Here is a 16,678-nt window from a genome sequence, read left to right on the forward strand (position 1 = left end):
ATAGTGTAATAGAGCACTGTTATTAAGTTGTATGAGTATTGGTAATGTACATATCACAAGGTTATATTAATTCCATCACATGTCATGCTTGATGCTGAGGTTGTTAAATGTGGTCTTTGTAAGCTATGCAAAACTAGTTGAATATAGACTCCAGCTTGCAGAGGAAGGGACCCAGCCACACTGGCTTTCATAACCATTTCGGGAACATTTTATTTAAGGGGACTTCATGATAATCATAATATTAGCATAATATTTTTCAAAAAATCAATTGTGTGTGTTTGTGAATAGTTTATGTCAGTATTCATAAGATGACATCAAATGGTCAGAAGATAAATATGCTATATGGCCAAAAAGTATGAGCTTGTTGGACATCACATTCCAAACCATGGACCTTAATATGGAGTTCACTCCACTCCTCTGGGAAGCTTTCCACAAGATTTTTGAGTGTGTGTGTGTGTAGGACATTGTGCCCATTCAGTCAAAAGAGCATTTGTGAGGTCAGATGCTGATGTTGGACGAAAGCCTGGCTTGTAATCGATGTATTAATTCATCCCAAATGTGTTCAGTAGGGTTGAGGTCAGGGCTCTCTATAGGCGTTCCACCATACCAAACGCATCGCACCTGCACGGGGGCACAGTCATACTGGAACAGGAAAGGGCCTTGCCCAGACTGTTGCTGCAAAGTTGCTGCATATTATAGTCTAAAATGTCTTTACATGCTGTACAATAAACATGACACTTCACTGGAACCAAGGGGCCCAAACCCTGAAAAACAGCCTAGATCGTTATCCCTCCTCTGCCAAACTTTACTGTTTGCACCATGCAGGATTCTCCTGGCCTCCGCCAAACCCAGCCTTATTCATCAATCCAGAGAGCAAATTTCAACTACTTTCCATTTTATGAAGCTCACGACACACAGTTGTTGTGCTGATGTTGCTTCCAGAGGCAACTTGGATCTCTGTAGTGAGTGATGAAACAAAGGATTGGCAATTTTACACACTTCAGAACGTGGCAGCCCCGCTCTGTGAGTTGTATGGTGTACCCCTCCAGGACTGTGCTGTTGCTGTTACAAGAAACTTCCTCTACACAATAACACCACTTACAGTTGACTGGGGCAGATCTAGCAGAGAAAGAAATTAACAAACTGGCTTGTGGCAACAGGGGCATCCTATGATAGTGCCACGTTTAAAGTAACTGTGCTCTGCAGTATCACCTATTCTTCTGGCAGTGCTTGCATGACAGTATGCTTGATTTCATACACCTGTTAGCAATGGGTGTGGCTGAAACACCTGAACTCAATAATTATAATGTCCACATGCATTTGGCCACATAGTATACCTTGTATTGACATGAGGGGGTCTTAAACTAAAGTGATGAACATTTGTGCCATTTATGAGACTCTTATGATGCACAACTAAAGTGCTAAAGCTAAAATTACAGGCTAATATAAGGTGTTCTCAGGCCTCTGCCTTATAAGTTCAATTACTTGGAAATAGAGCTTCCTAACAGTGTTGTAAAGGGAACAAATGTCTGTCCTGGTCATTTAATGTTATCTTGCAGTTACTGGCGTACACTCAATACTCAAGTATTCCTTTTTTAAATACGTCTTTCAGTGCTTATGCATGTGCTACAATGTCCCTATGTAGGTAGACGTTATATAAAGTGTTACCACCCGTTCTTAGTAGCGATTCGATCACAAAAGTCTTTTTTGAATCTGTATCGTGAAAATGCTGTGGTATTGTGATGTTATATTTTAGTTGTATCACCCACCCCTGCTTCTTAGCGATAATGTGTCTGCGTAACAGTTTCAATGTTGGCAAAATCTGCGGCGTCTGTAAATGTGGCTTCTAAAAGTGCCGTGTGTATTCCGTTCCTCTAATACCCAGTTTCCCTTAACAGCTGCTGTTGGCGACCCGCAGGGCTGTCAGACTGAAGAGCTGCATGTGTTAGTCATGGACAGTATGAACAGAGAAGTACAAAGGCTGGAGGATGACACTGCATGACTCTGAAAGGCTTTACATCTGGAATGTGCTCAGTTTCAGAGACAGAAATCCAAGGTCTTTCGGAACACCATGAACGAAGACCTAACATTGTCCGATTTCCATAGCTTTCATTAACTATCGCATCAGCATTTTTGAGTGAAGTATTCCCTTGGCTTCCATTATCGGCTTTGTTATGAGGCTGCGCTAGACCTTCCATACCAAATTATCCATGGACGGTATTATGCGGCTGTGTTTATCAATCTGTTGTGCCACGTTACACGGGCTGCTGTAAAGGAATCAATCCCGTCCTGTACAGAGGGTGAGAGAGAAAAGAGGTTGTAGTTTGCGTGCCTCTCTCAGATGTGGGTGAGTAATTGTATGCTAACGAGCACAGTCAGATGGAGAAAGTGAAAAAGCGGAAAGGAAAAAAAAAATAGAGGAGAGAGGAAAGACACATTTGTACACCAGCTTAGGCTCACATCTCTAACGGTAACCATGGAAATAATTATAGAGCAGACGCAGACGGTTGGAGCAAACGCGAGAAAGAAGAGGGAGAGGAAGAGTTGAGGAGGAGAAACGAGAGGGAACAAGAAGGATGAGAGGACATGAGAAGGCTAAATGTGCCTATGAGAGGTTACTGGCTTAAACTTACAAAGTGCTAACGTTTAACACAGTTGGGTTTTCTGGTGGTTATAAGCTGTTCAGTAACACTGGAGTAATTTGTTTGATCCCACCTCTGATCCCTGCCCATGTACACACAGTACGCCCACTGAATCCATGGTAGCCAGAGGAGATTGTGGATCATGTGTAGTTTCTCTGAATTCTCACAGATTGCCTGGATTGAGAGCCTGAATGTTCACTTCAGCATTACATAGCAGGCCCATCACTCAATAACAATAACAACACTGCACACAGGCGTATTTATTAGCAAGTTCTTTTTTATTTGGTGAGCGTGTAGCGGATTGCACTACTGTTACTGAGTAGGTGATGTACATATATACACAGGTTTGTTGTGATTGTGTACATTTAATGTGTTAAAATGATCTAATGATTAGGTTAGCTTACATGTAGTTGTCACTTTAGATCTTAAGATTATTGCCTTACTTAATTATTTAGCCTAACAAAGTTGAGGAAAAGCACTTGTTGCAGATTTAATGTGTCAGCAGATCACATTGAGTGACAGTTTGTGCGACATTTTGCAAATTTGTTGTTTGTGTTCACAAAGACATGTAAAATATCTATGAAAAAATGGCTGTTGTTCTTTGTGATGAGCTTCCCTGGATGCTTGACAGTTTACCTGAATTGTTTAGCTAGCATTGTCTTTTTGTGTATCTGGTGATGCTAGGTGCTCACCACTGCTGTCCGTCATGTTTGCCTTTCTGAGGGAGATGGGGTGGAGCTTTGGAGAGTGTCTATAACATGATTGACAGAGGGTAAATGTTCTCTCAGCCGTATTGCATTGATGACATAACTTAAACATTAATTTTTTGTGATCTTCAATTATTTCCACTTTTTTTTGTAATAAAGAAACATTATTTTGCTTAGTTCAGTTGTACTAGAGGAGTTTAAGTAGTGTAATTTGTCGAAACTTGTCGGCCTATTTGTACAGGATAGAGTATCTGTAATTCTGAGTTTCCACAGATAGTCTGCACTGAAAGGTCATAGCAGGAATGTTCACATCAGCGTTACACAGCAGACACCACACTCAGTGACAGTAACAACTCACCACAGTGCTGTATATATTAGCAGGATTTGGTATTTCATTAGCATTAGGTGGATTGGAACAGGACTAATACACATTCAGGTTCAATGTGATTTCGATATTTTGTGTTAAAGTGAATTGATTGTGCAGAGTTCTAATTCTGTTCAGTACAAACTGGTTTGGATGTGCATATCATAAGCCCCTCCCACTTTACTCTGATAAGATGCAACAAGTTGCCCAGCTTTGAGGTGTGACAGATAGGTAATGGGAGATTTTCAGTATAGACTGTGAGGTGCATCAGTGATAAAGCTTTACATTTTAATGCACTGTTTCGAACATTATTATTATTATTAGTTTTTTTTAGTACTATTTAATATTATATTGAAATTGTTACACGTATTACTGAGGGAGCTCAGGGCTCAGGACCATTCACTCCACAGTTATTGCTGTCGGACTGTAAAAACAACAGATATTTACTGGACTAAAGTCGTGGATGTTGTCGGGAACCGTAAAGGCACTTTCCAGCCAAAATGAAGATGAACCACTGCTGCATCTTTGTAAACATGCCACCTTGCCTCATATAGTGGTGGCTGAATAGTCTCTAGAGTGAGATATTTCAGTTTAAAGACTATGATGAATCTTGAAGGTGGGAGGAGCCTTTGAAAACTACAGGAGCTTTTGAGGACGGGCTGTTTGAGTTTGAATAGCTGAATATCACATATTTATTGGGTCTTTTTAGTGGCTATTTGCATAATGCATGCTGGGTATTGTAGTGATGAAGATAAAAGTCTGTCACACTGATGAGGCAGAGGGATGCAATGTCGCACTTACCTAACGTAACAGGTAACATACTAGTTTTAGGCTGCCCTTTTAAATTGTAATACCTTTCAAAGTAATCTAGCTTAATAGGGGTTTATAGCAGTGCACCTTCAAGGAATTTGAGCATACATCCCGGTGTACTGGTATTGCTCCGATACTCGGCTTTGTGGACTTTCGCAACTTCACTAAAAACATTTCAGCGCAGGAATCTCAGGATCCGTCCAAAAGCCGGAGGCTGGCTGCTGCTCTCCGCGGCCACCGCTGCTTCCTCCATGTGGGCATAGCTTGCGGTTGCCATGGAGACGCCCGTCTCTCTCTCTCTCTCTCTCTCGCTCTGGGCACGCCGGTCACTTAAACATGAGCGCTTTTGCTACGAATTCTACTTGATTAAACCAGCGGCCGAGCCATTAAAGTCTGCGTTACGCAAATAAATAAATAAATGCGTTTTGTTAAGGCGTCCCGCACTTCGGCAGACCACTCCAGACCGTTTTCATTAAGGGAGTTTTGTGTGAGAACGACAATAAGGAAGAGGCTACGACAGAAATAACCAGAGCTATTGTGGAGAGCCACATCTTCATGGTCATTTGAAGAGCAGGCGGAGTGCTCGGCGTGCGTATGTGTGTGCGTTGTGCTGTTACGCCGATTCCTCCCACACATAACCTGCCTCTGTGAACCTCTCCTGCTAATGCCTGCGAGCGTTAGCGTGCATTGTGTGGAAAGAGGGTGTGTATTTGTGTGAGCGAGTCTCTGAGTCTCTGAGAGTGAGCGAGAAAGGGAGAGAGAGAGAGAGAGAGAGAGTCACCCCAGGCTTCATCTAAAGTACTCTCCATCACTCTCCATCCATCTGTACCCCACCCACCTCCCCCTGTCTGCTGCTCTGCCCCCTCTCTCTCTCTCTCTCTCTCTCTCTCTCTCTGTGTCTCTCTCTTGCTATCTCTCTCCTCTCTTGCCACACTGTCAGTGAGACTGAGAGAGTCAGAGGCAATAACAGGAGCTGAAAGGACCAGCGCTGCTCGTTTCAAACCGCACCTCAGCCAGCCAAGCCTAGAAAGCCATTCCTGGCCGTTTCCTGACCGCGCCTGACGGGAGTTACACACTTGCGCGCTCGTCCTCCGCTGCCACCCTCGCTAAGTTCTCGCTGCGTGCATCTAGCCTCTCGCAGAGCATGTGGACGGTTTCCCGCGGGGCTTCGTCCATCTGATGTGTGCGTCCCGTCTGGTGCAAGAAGAACCGGAGTGACCGGTGTGAGCTTTTCTCTGAGAGAAGGCTAAAAGAAGCTCGAGCTTGGACACGTACTGGAGCTGAAGATTCCGCCTTCATGCTGTAATTACAGTACAGCAACGCTAACTCTCCCTCTCCCTAGCTCTCTTTCTATCTCTCTCAGCCTTTTTCATTGCTCTCTTTATATCTGCTTATCTCTTTCTTTTTCTCTGTTATCCCTCTTTCCTTCATTCTCTCTTCTATCTGTACCTTTCTCTGTGTGATCTCTCTCTTTTCTGTCTTTCTGTCTCTCTTTATCCCTCTTTCCCTCTCTCTTTCTCTTTTTTCTTCCTGTCTTTCTAACTCTCTCCCACTATATTGGTACCTTCCTCTCTTTTCTTCTCTTTCTCTTTTTCTTTTCTCTCCTTTCTCTTTCTATTTCTTTGTATCTCTCTCTTTCCCTCTGTTATCTCTCTCACTTGCCTTCTTTCTTTGGCTCTTTCTGTCTCTCCTTATCTACCCGCTCTCTTTCTCTCTCTCCCTCTCTTTTCTTTCTTTCTTTCTTTCTATCTGCATCACTCCGTGTCTCTACTTTTCTCTCTATTATTTCTTTTTCTTTCCTTCTCTATCTTTCTCTCTCTTTATCTGCCCACTCTTTTTCTTTTCTCTCTATTTCTTTCTCTATTTTCTCTCTTTCTACCTTCTCTCTCCCTCTCGCCTTATCTTCCGTATCTCTCTCTATCACTATTTTCTCTCTTTCTCTTTCCTACCGTCTCTTTTTACCTTTATCTCTCCTTATCTCACTTTATCTCTTGCTCAATCTCTCCTACCTTTTCCTTCTCTCTCTCTCTCTATCTTCTTTTCTCCCTCTCCTTCCACCGTCATGCTCGACTTTCACGTCCGCTCGCATCATCTCCGCTTAGGCTGCGCACTGTAAAGCTGACCTGTTCCACTGGCACGTTTACCGTGGCCAAGTTTATTTTTATTCGCATAAATTAAATTTTCATTACACTCTTCTCCCTCACATCTCCGGCTCTGAGCCATGAGCGGATTTCAGCGCCGGGCGCAGGGCAGCGGGACGGCGGAGGCTGAGAGGGCTCGGGGCCGCCACAGCCGGACGGGGCCACGTGCCCAGGAGGAGGCGGGGCTGGAGGGTGGAGCTGAGCGATGAGCCACACCCCCTTCTGCCAGGTCATCCAGGTTCACTCCATATGAGTGCACAGTACTCAAATATAACTACAACCGGGCTTCTTTTATACTCGAACATAGTTACAGTAGAAACCTTAGCAAACTCTTCCTAGTCATTGTGTAACAATAAGTCAATCTTAGCCTTACTAAAATGTAGTGCCCTATTATAAACCTTATGTAGTTGCTGTAAACATTGTGTTTCTTAAGAGTTTAGTCTCAGGTTCATCAGCAGGTTTCGCTGCTTTCTTTGATGTGCTTAATTATTCTTTCTTACAGACTGTTAAGTACTGACCTGGAGTTTTATTAAGGTAGTGCTGCTTCGGGACTGCTTAATGGATCACAACTGACAATAATTAAGCATTTATTTAGTGTCTGTTCAGTATCTATGGCTTCAGTACTTTAGTATTCATTATATACACACGTTGCATATATACTCGCAGTGGTCCATGATCTCATTCAACCATGTTAGATGCTTGCATCGTACACACAAGCACACTGTGGGAATGTAACCAGAATAAAAAGCTCCTCAGAAATCAAGACATCAAGTCACCTGGAGTAAAGACTGAGAAAGGAGCGCTCCTGCGTGTCTCTCATGGGCACTCATAGCCGCTCATCCGTCCAGCGGGCAGCAGCCGAGGACGACTGAAGGAATAATTTGCAAAGACTGAGGAATCAAATCACATCAGCACCATTTCTCCTGTAGGTAGGAATCCAGTGCCTCATTAATATGCATATTCGTCATAGTGCCATTCTGTGCCAAGTCTGTCAATGCAGTTTTCTAATGCAGAATTTTTCAGACAAAGTTATTATTAACATGGCTCCATAATCTTTTTGCTTTAAGAGACCAATTTCTCCTACATCTCTTCAAATTCTGACGGAAATTGGATCCAACTTTATTTTATTAGTGCGTACATGCTAAACCAGGGGTGCCCACTTTTTGTCTTGGAGGGCAAAACAGCCTCAAAAACATAGGCTTCAAAGGTAGCTTTTAAATATACAAAATATTTTTTATTTACTTAAGTAAAACACTTAAAAAATGTAGAATTAAAAAAAAATCTATACATATAAATGTATCTCTCAGAGGGTGAGGGGTGTAGGATTAGGGTCACTATGATGGGCCAAACTAAACGTCCTCACAGGCCAACTTTGCTAAATGCAGTGTTTAAAAGTACAAGCACGTTATACATTAAAAAGGCTGAAATCATATTAATACCTTTTTGTTATTTTATATACGGAACAACCTTAGATGTTTAACACTTTAATGACTTTAGTCATTGAAGTATTTTGGGATCAACAAGAACTTATTAAATGATCTTTCATACTCGTCATTTTTGGTCATTTTTCTCAGGTTTTCTGATCTGAGATTTGATCCTTACTTTTAAAAAAGGAAGCATTCTTGATGTTTATTTTATTATAAATTCATTCATAATTTTTTATTGATGCTTTCTTAGTCATTTCAGAATCATCTGCAACTCTATTTAATTTTCTGGATGTGTCTAAAACGTCTTAATTTTGATTCTATAGTGTTTTAGTCATTTTGTCTTGTGAAATTGTCGTATTCTACGGGCAACTGTCAAACGTTTTCTTGAAACAAGCAAAATAATCTCCATTGTCTTGAAGCAAGCCAGTAGAGTCAGACAGCTTCACTGGATAAAATGAAGTAAAACTAGTCAAAACATTACATTTACAATACATTTTTCCACAACAGCATTTTTGTATTTTATTGAAAATATTGATTCCAAACATTTAAATAAACTTTTGAGCAGTATTGTATATCATTGCTGCCAAATGAAAAGCAGTTTTTCAGTTTTTCTTCTATGTCTAAAGGAACCAACTGCACCAACTTTACATTGTGAGAACATTTCATGACAAGTTGACCAACAGAAGTGATTCAAAATCATGAGAAATACAATCTTGTTACATTCACTTGCGTTAAAAGTTAAAGAGCATTATTATTTTCTTCTGCAGTCATCAGATCAGAGGTTTTATTACTACAGCGACGTATTGAACTTAGATATTCTTTAAAATTCACATCAGGGGACCTAATAGGAGGACAGAATGCTCTGCTATGTGAATAAGTTTGTAATAGGCCCAAGTTTATTAGCAGTACTAGTGTAGTTGCTGATGAGCTGTTCACCCTGTTGCAAATACAGTAAAACTGTTGCCATCCTATTACACTCTGTACGTTACATATTTACTAATACCCAGCCTTGCAAATCTTTCACATCTTTTAGTAATTTGAATACAGATTTTTAATCTTTAAATATGTCACTGATCTGATAAATCTGAAAACAAAAATTTGCGTTATTTTTTTATTTGTATTTACTTGAATTTATTGTAATGTTAAATGGTGTTTTACAAGCAATTTTTACAAACAATTTGCACTATATATAATAGCTGCCATGCTACCAAAGTGATATCTTGGCAGGTGAAATCACCTTAAATCTAGTTGATGTATCTAATATTTCTCCTTTTGAGATTGTTGGAAGAATATTGTAATGACTAAACTTATTTCTATATTTATTTACATGCTTTGTCATTTTATTCAGTCACAGATATTAAAGATTTTCTTGAAACAAGCTAAATGATAAAGCCAGAAGAGTGAGACCATTTAACTAGATAAAATGACATAAATCAAGTCAAAACATCTAAAAATAGGTTAAATAGAATCTTAAAATATGAATTATTTCAATCTCAAAACAAGAAACATGCAACGTATTGACTAGACTCACTTGCCAAGATGGCTTTTTTTGTGTAGTCATGCTAAAATGGAGGTGTGGGTTACTGTTAGTAGAATCATCCAGAGAAAATCCCTTACAATAACAGTAGGTGGAAGCATTTAAAAGAAATTGCTGCTGGTGGACAGGTTCACTGCTAGTGAATTTGCATTCGTTTACTGATTGAAAATTCAATTTGTGTGGAAAATCTTGAATGCATCTCATGCTAAACTAAGTGTAAATGGACTCTACTTAACATATTCAAAGTTTATGCCTTTCTCATGGCTCTGTACAGTGTATTTTTTCCTGAAGTGTCCTAATTGAAGAGCAGTAGATGAACTTAACCCCAATATTCAGCACATTTCTTTTAAAAACACAGTAGGTGTAATGTAATCTCTTCTAGCAATGCAAGAGCCCTCCATCTTTCTGTGTCTGTCTTCTTTTATGGTTCACTTTCTCTCTTTCGCCTGCCCGCTCTCTCTCAAAAGGGAGTAAGCTGGGAGCCGTTTCCACCCACACACTTGAGCTTCAGCTTGCAGCTTGACATCAGATTTACATTGAGAATGAAAAAGCACACACACACACACACACACACACACACACACACACTCCCTCCCACTCTTATCCTCACATGCGCACACACTCTCTCGCAGCAAGCACCTACCATTGTGCCGTATTACACACTACAAGACTATCAACAGCTTCATCTTTCCTCAAACATTGTTCGCAGCGCTATCCCGTTATGTCCTTTGTGCCAATGAAATGGATATGTCATTGCCTCTGCAGAGCATGTGACATGGCTTATTTGATAATCATCTTGGACGACGTTAGAACTGCATGGTGCCACTTCCCACAGCACTCAAAGATAATGATAACGATGTGGCTCTAATGTACTGACGTACCAAGCAAACCAAGTCGCGGAGTCTTGCTACCTGCCTTTAGCCTGCCTTTGCGTTGGCCGTCAGGATGGGCTGTAAAAGGTTCGCCTGTCATCCTATCCGCCTTCACTCCTGCCTTCTATTATGTGTCTCCGTAAGTCAAATGTAAGGTACCAGGAAACGTTGCCATGGCAACCAAATAAAGAGCCTGGATTGATATCAAAAGGGACTGAGTGAGAAATTGAAATAAATGGACGTGTTGTGCTCATTTTACTGGTGCTGTTTTTGGCATAATTAAAAGGATTATTAAACGGTGGCTTATTATGGGGACGAGACCTTTTGGGCTTGACAGTTCTGTAAGAAGAAAAAAGCTGCAGTTGAGCCTTACCAGGTGTTCCTGCCGTGTCCGTATCTTTTGTATTAACATCACTCCTGGAATACACACTGTAAGGCACCTCATAGGGTTTAGGGGTTTCTGCCTCACCCATTGCTAAGAGGTGTATAAAATGAAGCACATTGCCATGCAGTCGCCATAGACAAAGATTGGCAGTAGAATGGGTCATGCCGATAAGCTTGGTGACTTTAACTGTAGCACTGTCATAGGATACCACCTTTGACACAAGTTTGTTCATAAAATTTCTGCCCTGCTAGCTCTGCCCTAGTCAACTGTAAAGTGCTATTATTGTGGAATGGAAGCATCTAGGGGCAGCAACAGCTCAGGAACAAAGTGGTGGACCACACAAACTCACAGAGCAGGGCTGGCAGGTGCTGACGTACATATTGCCTGTCCTTTGTTGCATCACTCACTACAGAGTGCCTTTGGGAAGCTACGTAAGCACAAGAACTTTGCATTGGGAGCTTCATTGAATGGGTTTCAATGGCGGAGCATCTGCACACAAGCCTTAGATCACTGCACAGTGCCAAGCATCAGCTAGAGTGGTGTGAAGCACACCACCACTGGACTCCATTATACTGGAGGCCACTGCAGCAGTGGAAACAAGTTCCCTGGAGTGATGAATCATGCTTCACCATCTGGCTGATAGTCTGATAGACTTGTCTGTCCAGATGAGTCTGATGAACGAATCTAGGTTTGGCGGATGCCAGGAGAACGTTACCTACCAGAACACATACATAAAAGCATGACCCCTGTGCACAAAGCAACATACTTAAAGACATGGTTTGACAAGTTTGGTGTAGAGGAACTTCAGTGACCTGCAGACAGCCCTGACCTCAACCCACTGACCACCTTTGGGATGAATTGGGATGTTGATTGTGAGCCAGGCCTTCTCGTCCAACTTCAGTGCCTGACTGCACAAGCTATCTTTTGACTATATGAACACTAATTCCTACAGGCACACTCCAAAATCTTGTGGAAAGCCTTCCTAGAAGAGCAGAGGCTGTTACAGCTGCAAAGGAAGGGCCAACTCCATATTAACGCCCATGGATTGGAATAGGACGTACAACAAGCTCATATAGGCGTGATGGTCAGGTGTCCGCATACTTTTGGCCATATGTTGCATCTCTTATTTAGAATTCTGCGTGGACGAGTGCTATGCTTGTCTTAAAAACGTCACCTAATTTTCCTTATGTTTATATCTGAATGGGTTGCAGTATGTGACCCACTTGCTACAAAGTTCAGAGCCAGTGTCATTAACGATGAAGGATCGCATTAATCAAAAGAGATGCAAAAGATTAGACACAGGCAGGAAGAAAATCAAATGCAATCATTTCACTTTGTGACATATTTATCAAAGTCAGTTACATTAATGACCAATGGCACAATGTCATCATTACTATGGGGTTTAATGAGCTTTTCATTTTATTATACAGTGGATTGGATTTCCTGCCGATAAAGCCACATGAACCTTCTGAGAGCTCTGTTACACTAAATTGTTCAGAATCAATGTAGGAGTATTCAACTTGAATTCAAATGCAACTGGTGCAAACACGTATGCTGTTGACAGACACTGGCCATGGCTGAAGGAAGGCATACTGGACACTTAGGTGTCGACTACCTGCAATTTAATGGTCTAAAGTGAGGTAGCATTAAAAGGGTGTGGCGTCTCTTATGCTTGTGTAGTCAAACCCAACAGTAGATACAAACTATTAGCCAAGTAGCACTTGGAGAAAAATGTTAAGTGCTTGATTTTACTGCACAACCACAAAGACACCCAACTGGCAGTATAACTGTTCTGATACTCATCTTGATGGTATCATTCACATTTTTGTACCCATACTTTGCAACTTTGCATTGAATATTTATCTATCTGTGTATTAATTTCATCTAAACAGCTTATCCTTCTGGGTCGTAGAGGGGTGCACGTGAAAACAAATATAATAGATGTGTGTAATATTTCACTTTCACATTATTTTCACTTGTTTTAAAACAGTGATGTCCAATTTTATCCCGGAAGGGCCTTTGTGCTTTCAGATTTTCATTCCCAAACAGCAGGAGCACACTTGATTCCACTTGTTTAATCAAACGGTCAGTGTTCAGAGAACTGATCGTGTAAGCTCCTGCCTTGTTGGAATGAAAGTCTACATCTGTATCGGCCCTTTGCGGATAAGACTGGACACGTCATGAATTACAAAATCCAGGAAACTGGATTCCAGGTCCAAATTCGAAAACCTCTTATCTGTGGCTTTTGCACACAACTTAACCTTTACTACACCTTCACCATGGTAGGAGATATAACCAGCATGATGAGTATCCTATTGTGAGCTAGTTGGCAGAACCCACCCTTAATCGGCAATAAGTACACTTTATACAAGTCTGTTGTGTCCAGTGAGACATTCTTTTGGATCCATTCATAAGCATCATATTGGAAAGTGGAATCTATAACTTGAAACCAATCTGCAGGGTTTACATCTACACTGCTGGGAAGTACTTAGTGCGAGTGGCTTCAAGGGCATCCAGGATTGTTGTTGATTACCAGCTCTGTCTAGGCAGTGCGTGGAATGCTGATGTAAAACGAGAACTCTAGCGAGCTCTTCTTGAGAAATGGTCATGGGAATTTTGGAAAATCTTTTGACTGATAACCTACTGGTAGTAGCTGGTAATAAAGCATTAACCAACAAAACATAAAATCACAAACAAGCCCCATCAAAACAGCACAGTGCTGTGCTTTATGTAAACAAGGCTTCAGGCTTTACTGAATGTAAAAATACAGCCTAACATAAAATATATGACAGTAATATAATGTAGTTCACTTGCTTCCATTTACCACATATTATTAGCCCAAGTTAACGAACATATATGTCCTGATCAGGGCTAGCTTAAAGTTCTTATGCATAGTTTAGGCTAACCTTCAGCTGACGAACATTTTGTTAGGCTATAACTTAAGGCAGCCGTGTCTAATCTTATCTGCAAAGGGCCAGTGTGGCTGCAGGTTTTCACTCCAAACAAGCTGAAGAACACCTAATTCTTTTTGTTTAATCAGTTGGTCTTAGTCTTCAAACATTTCATCAGGTGACCTCCTGCTTTGTTGGAGTGAAAACCTGCAGCCACACCGGCCCTCTGTGGATAAGATTGGACACCCCTGGCTTAAGGCTACATTCAGCAGAAGCAACATGACTTTTAAAACAGTCAGTTCTAGCCAACCTTAGCATTATGTCGTAGCTAAATGTCATAGTTGTGATAGTGCTGTAAACCACATTTTGGTGGTTTAATCTCTGCTATATCTTTTTTATCAACAGCTCTGCTGCTACTAGTCCAAACTAAGTCAAGGAGTCAGCTCCATGCAGCAGGAATCGAGAGTCTGGGTAAATTTTGAGAAAACCCAGAGTTGTGCATCACTAAGTAGGGGTTCCAGAACAAGTTGCGCTCTTGCGCCCTCATGAGTACAGTTCAAGAATGGTCCTCAAGTTGAATGAAAGCTATTCAAATACCACTTATTTTTTCAAAATTAAGTTAACTTTTTAAACAAAAGTGTTGATCAAAACGTATGTATTTGTCATTTAACCGTTATTTAGTTATCATTAACATCCTCAGTCATAAGTGGTCCTGTTGGATCTAAGATTAAACAATACTCAGAAAAAGTTTGGCAAAGAGTCAAGTATTCAAATATTGTAATAAACATTGCCATATTTGAAATGCTAAAAATGCATCAAAAATTTACCCAGACAAATATTTCCCATTAAGTGAACCGTCACTCTAGCAACTACATTTAAAGGTGGAATGAAGGCAGTGTTTTTGGGGGGCCTCACAACATGAACAAAATGGCACATAATGCAAGTATCTTTTTACATATTATGATTGTGATATACCTTCCAATATATTGAAAACATTAGATATCAACTGGCCTGCAGTATTTTGCCAAAATTCTTTGTGTATTGGATCATGCGAATGCCTTGATTTGTCCAAACATCCAAAGAACATCTGTGTTTGGTCAGCGTGCTCACAGCATGCAATTAAACATTCAGTGATTTGGTAGAACCTCATTTGCATATTATACACTGCTAAGAATTCAGCTCTGCAAAGGCCAATGCTGTAATAACGATTAAGGAACGATATTAATATTGTGCAGTCTTTGTTGGGTCAAGCACAGCTGGCTTTGAGTCACCACTCTCAGAGGCAGCGGTTTGTCTAGTCTGCTGTTCATCGAGTCCAGTGCCATCATTCTGGCCATAAAGGTTTAGGCCAGTGCTCTCAGGTGGCACTGAGCACACAGAGAGCGAGCTTCCAATGCGGCCACACTGTGTCATAAGCTCATCTAAGCAGGTCATCAATCAGCTAAGCCTGAGGACTGAGCTTGCTGAAGCCCACTTTAACACCCAATTTGGAGGGAGCAGCAGTGATGCTATGCCACAAAAATGGATTCGCTGTCTGTGTGCTGTGCAGATGGGTTTTGATCCCCAGCATCTTTGCTATCAATCCAGCGTTTTTGCGGCTCGTTCGAGAGATTCAGTTTGGTTGAGGGCTCATTTGCTTTATTTTTTCCATTAGAAGTGAATGTAATTCATCTTATGTTTGGCTATGTGAAATGCATTAATTACTGTTTGTCATTAAGTAACCACAGAGGTCAAAAGCGTAATTAACTAGAATACTGAATGCTATACAGTGATATGAATGATATACAGCACTGTGCTAAAATCAGAGATAGCAATTCATTTAATTAATTTCCACTCAAAGTGGCCATTAAGTGCAAGTTTTTCTTTTTTTTTAGTGTCAGAAACAAAAAGCAGAAAACATAAATAACAGGAAACTACACAGGAGCCTAAAAAACTAAATATTAGGGGGTTAACAATATGTAAATTTTACAATATGATATGTATTGTTGTTTCTTGTGATACATTTTTGTTTACAGAATCAGAAAAGAAATGCTAACATAAATTTTTACATTCATGTATTTTTTTGTAATTCCATTTTTTGTTTCTAAAAAAGAGCTAACTACCCAACGCACTGAAAAAAAAAAATGCAAATGCAGAAAACACTCACATCAAAATGACAACATATGCTCTGCATTTTATAAATGCGCTGCAGATTAATAACGCGGGCTGCAAATTTTACACTTGAGAAACAGAAGACACTTTCATCAAAATGACTACACCAGACCTACATTTCACAAATATGCTGCAAATACAGAAATCCAGCTTCAGTAACGCAGTCGATCACAGCACAACGGAAATGTTTCCCGAGGGTGCTCAAAGTGGATTCAGCCGTTCCAACTTTTAAATTCCATGCAGCATAAACATTTACTGGTAAAAGTAAGTTAACTTTTATTTGAACAGATAACTGTTCAAACACCACTGAAAAGTATTGGGAATTAGCTGTATGTAGACTTTTGAAATAGTAGTGCAAGATATGATTGAAATCTAGTGTAGCATAGCTATGACATAATCAGACAGTCACATATCTAACTAGCCATCCACGTTAACCACAAACTAACTGGAATGTAAGTCTGTGATCTGTTCCACCCCTTTCACAGTCCTTCCCACTGTGTTGTGGCTCACTTCTGTTGTGTTGTGACTGGCTTTGCAGTGTTTTTGAAATTGAACGTGTTTTCTGAATTTGTAGCACTTTTGTAAAATGAAGTTCAGATGTAGTTATGATGATCAAAGTGGTTTCTGATTTTGCAGCGCGTTTATGAGTTTGCAACGCGTTTTTCATTGTGTTGTGCATTGGGTCATGTCGCCTATCGTAGGTAACTGGCACAAGTCATTTTCTTAGAAGACATAAAATAAATTTGTATAT

At 40.6% G+C, this 16,678-nt stretch overlaps 1 protein-coding gene across 1 annotated transcript in view; it reads left to right on the forward strand.

Moving 5' to 3' along the window:
- The first annotated feature begins 7,281 nt into the window (after positions 1-7,281).
- The window catches only part of syngap1b (synaptic Ras GTPase activating protein 1b), a 79,124-nt gene continuing 69,727 nt past the window's right edge, over positions 7,282-16,678 (forward strand). The window contains exon 1 of the mRNA XM_036558240.1: positions 7,282-7,593. The gene's annotated coding sequence lies outside the window, so the exon portion shown is untranslated. The remainder of the gene's footprint in view (positions 7,594-16,678) is intronic.

Source organism: Colossoma macropomum, unplaced genomic scaffold (assembly GCF_904425465.1).
Source record: "Colossoma macropomum unplaced genomic scaffold, Colossoma_macropomum, whole genome shotgun sequence".
NCBI classification, from domain to species: Eukaryota; Metazoa; Chordata; class Actinopteri; order Characiformes; family Serrasalmidae; genus Colossoma; species Colossoma macropomum.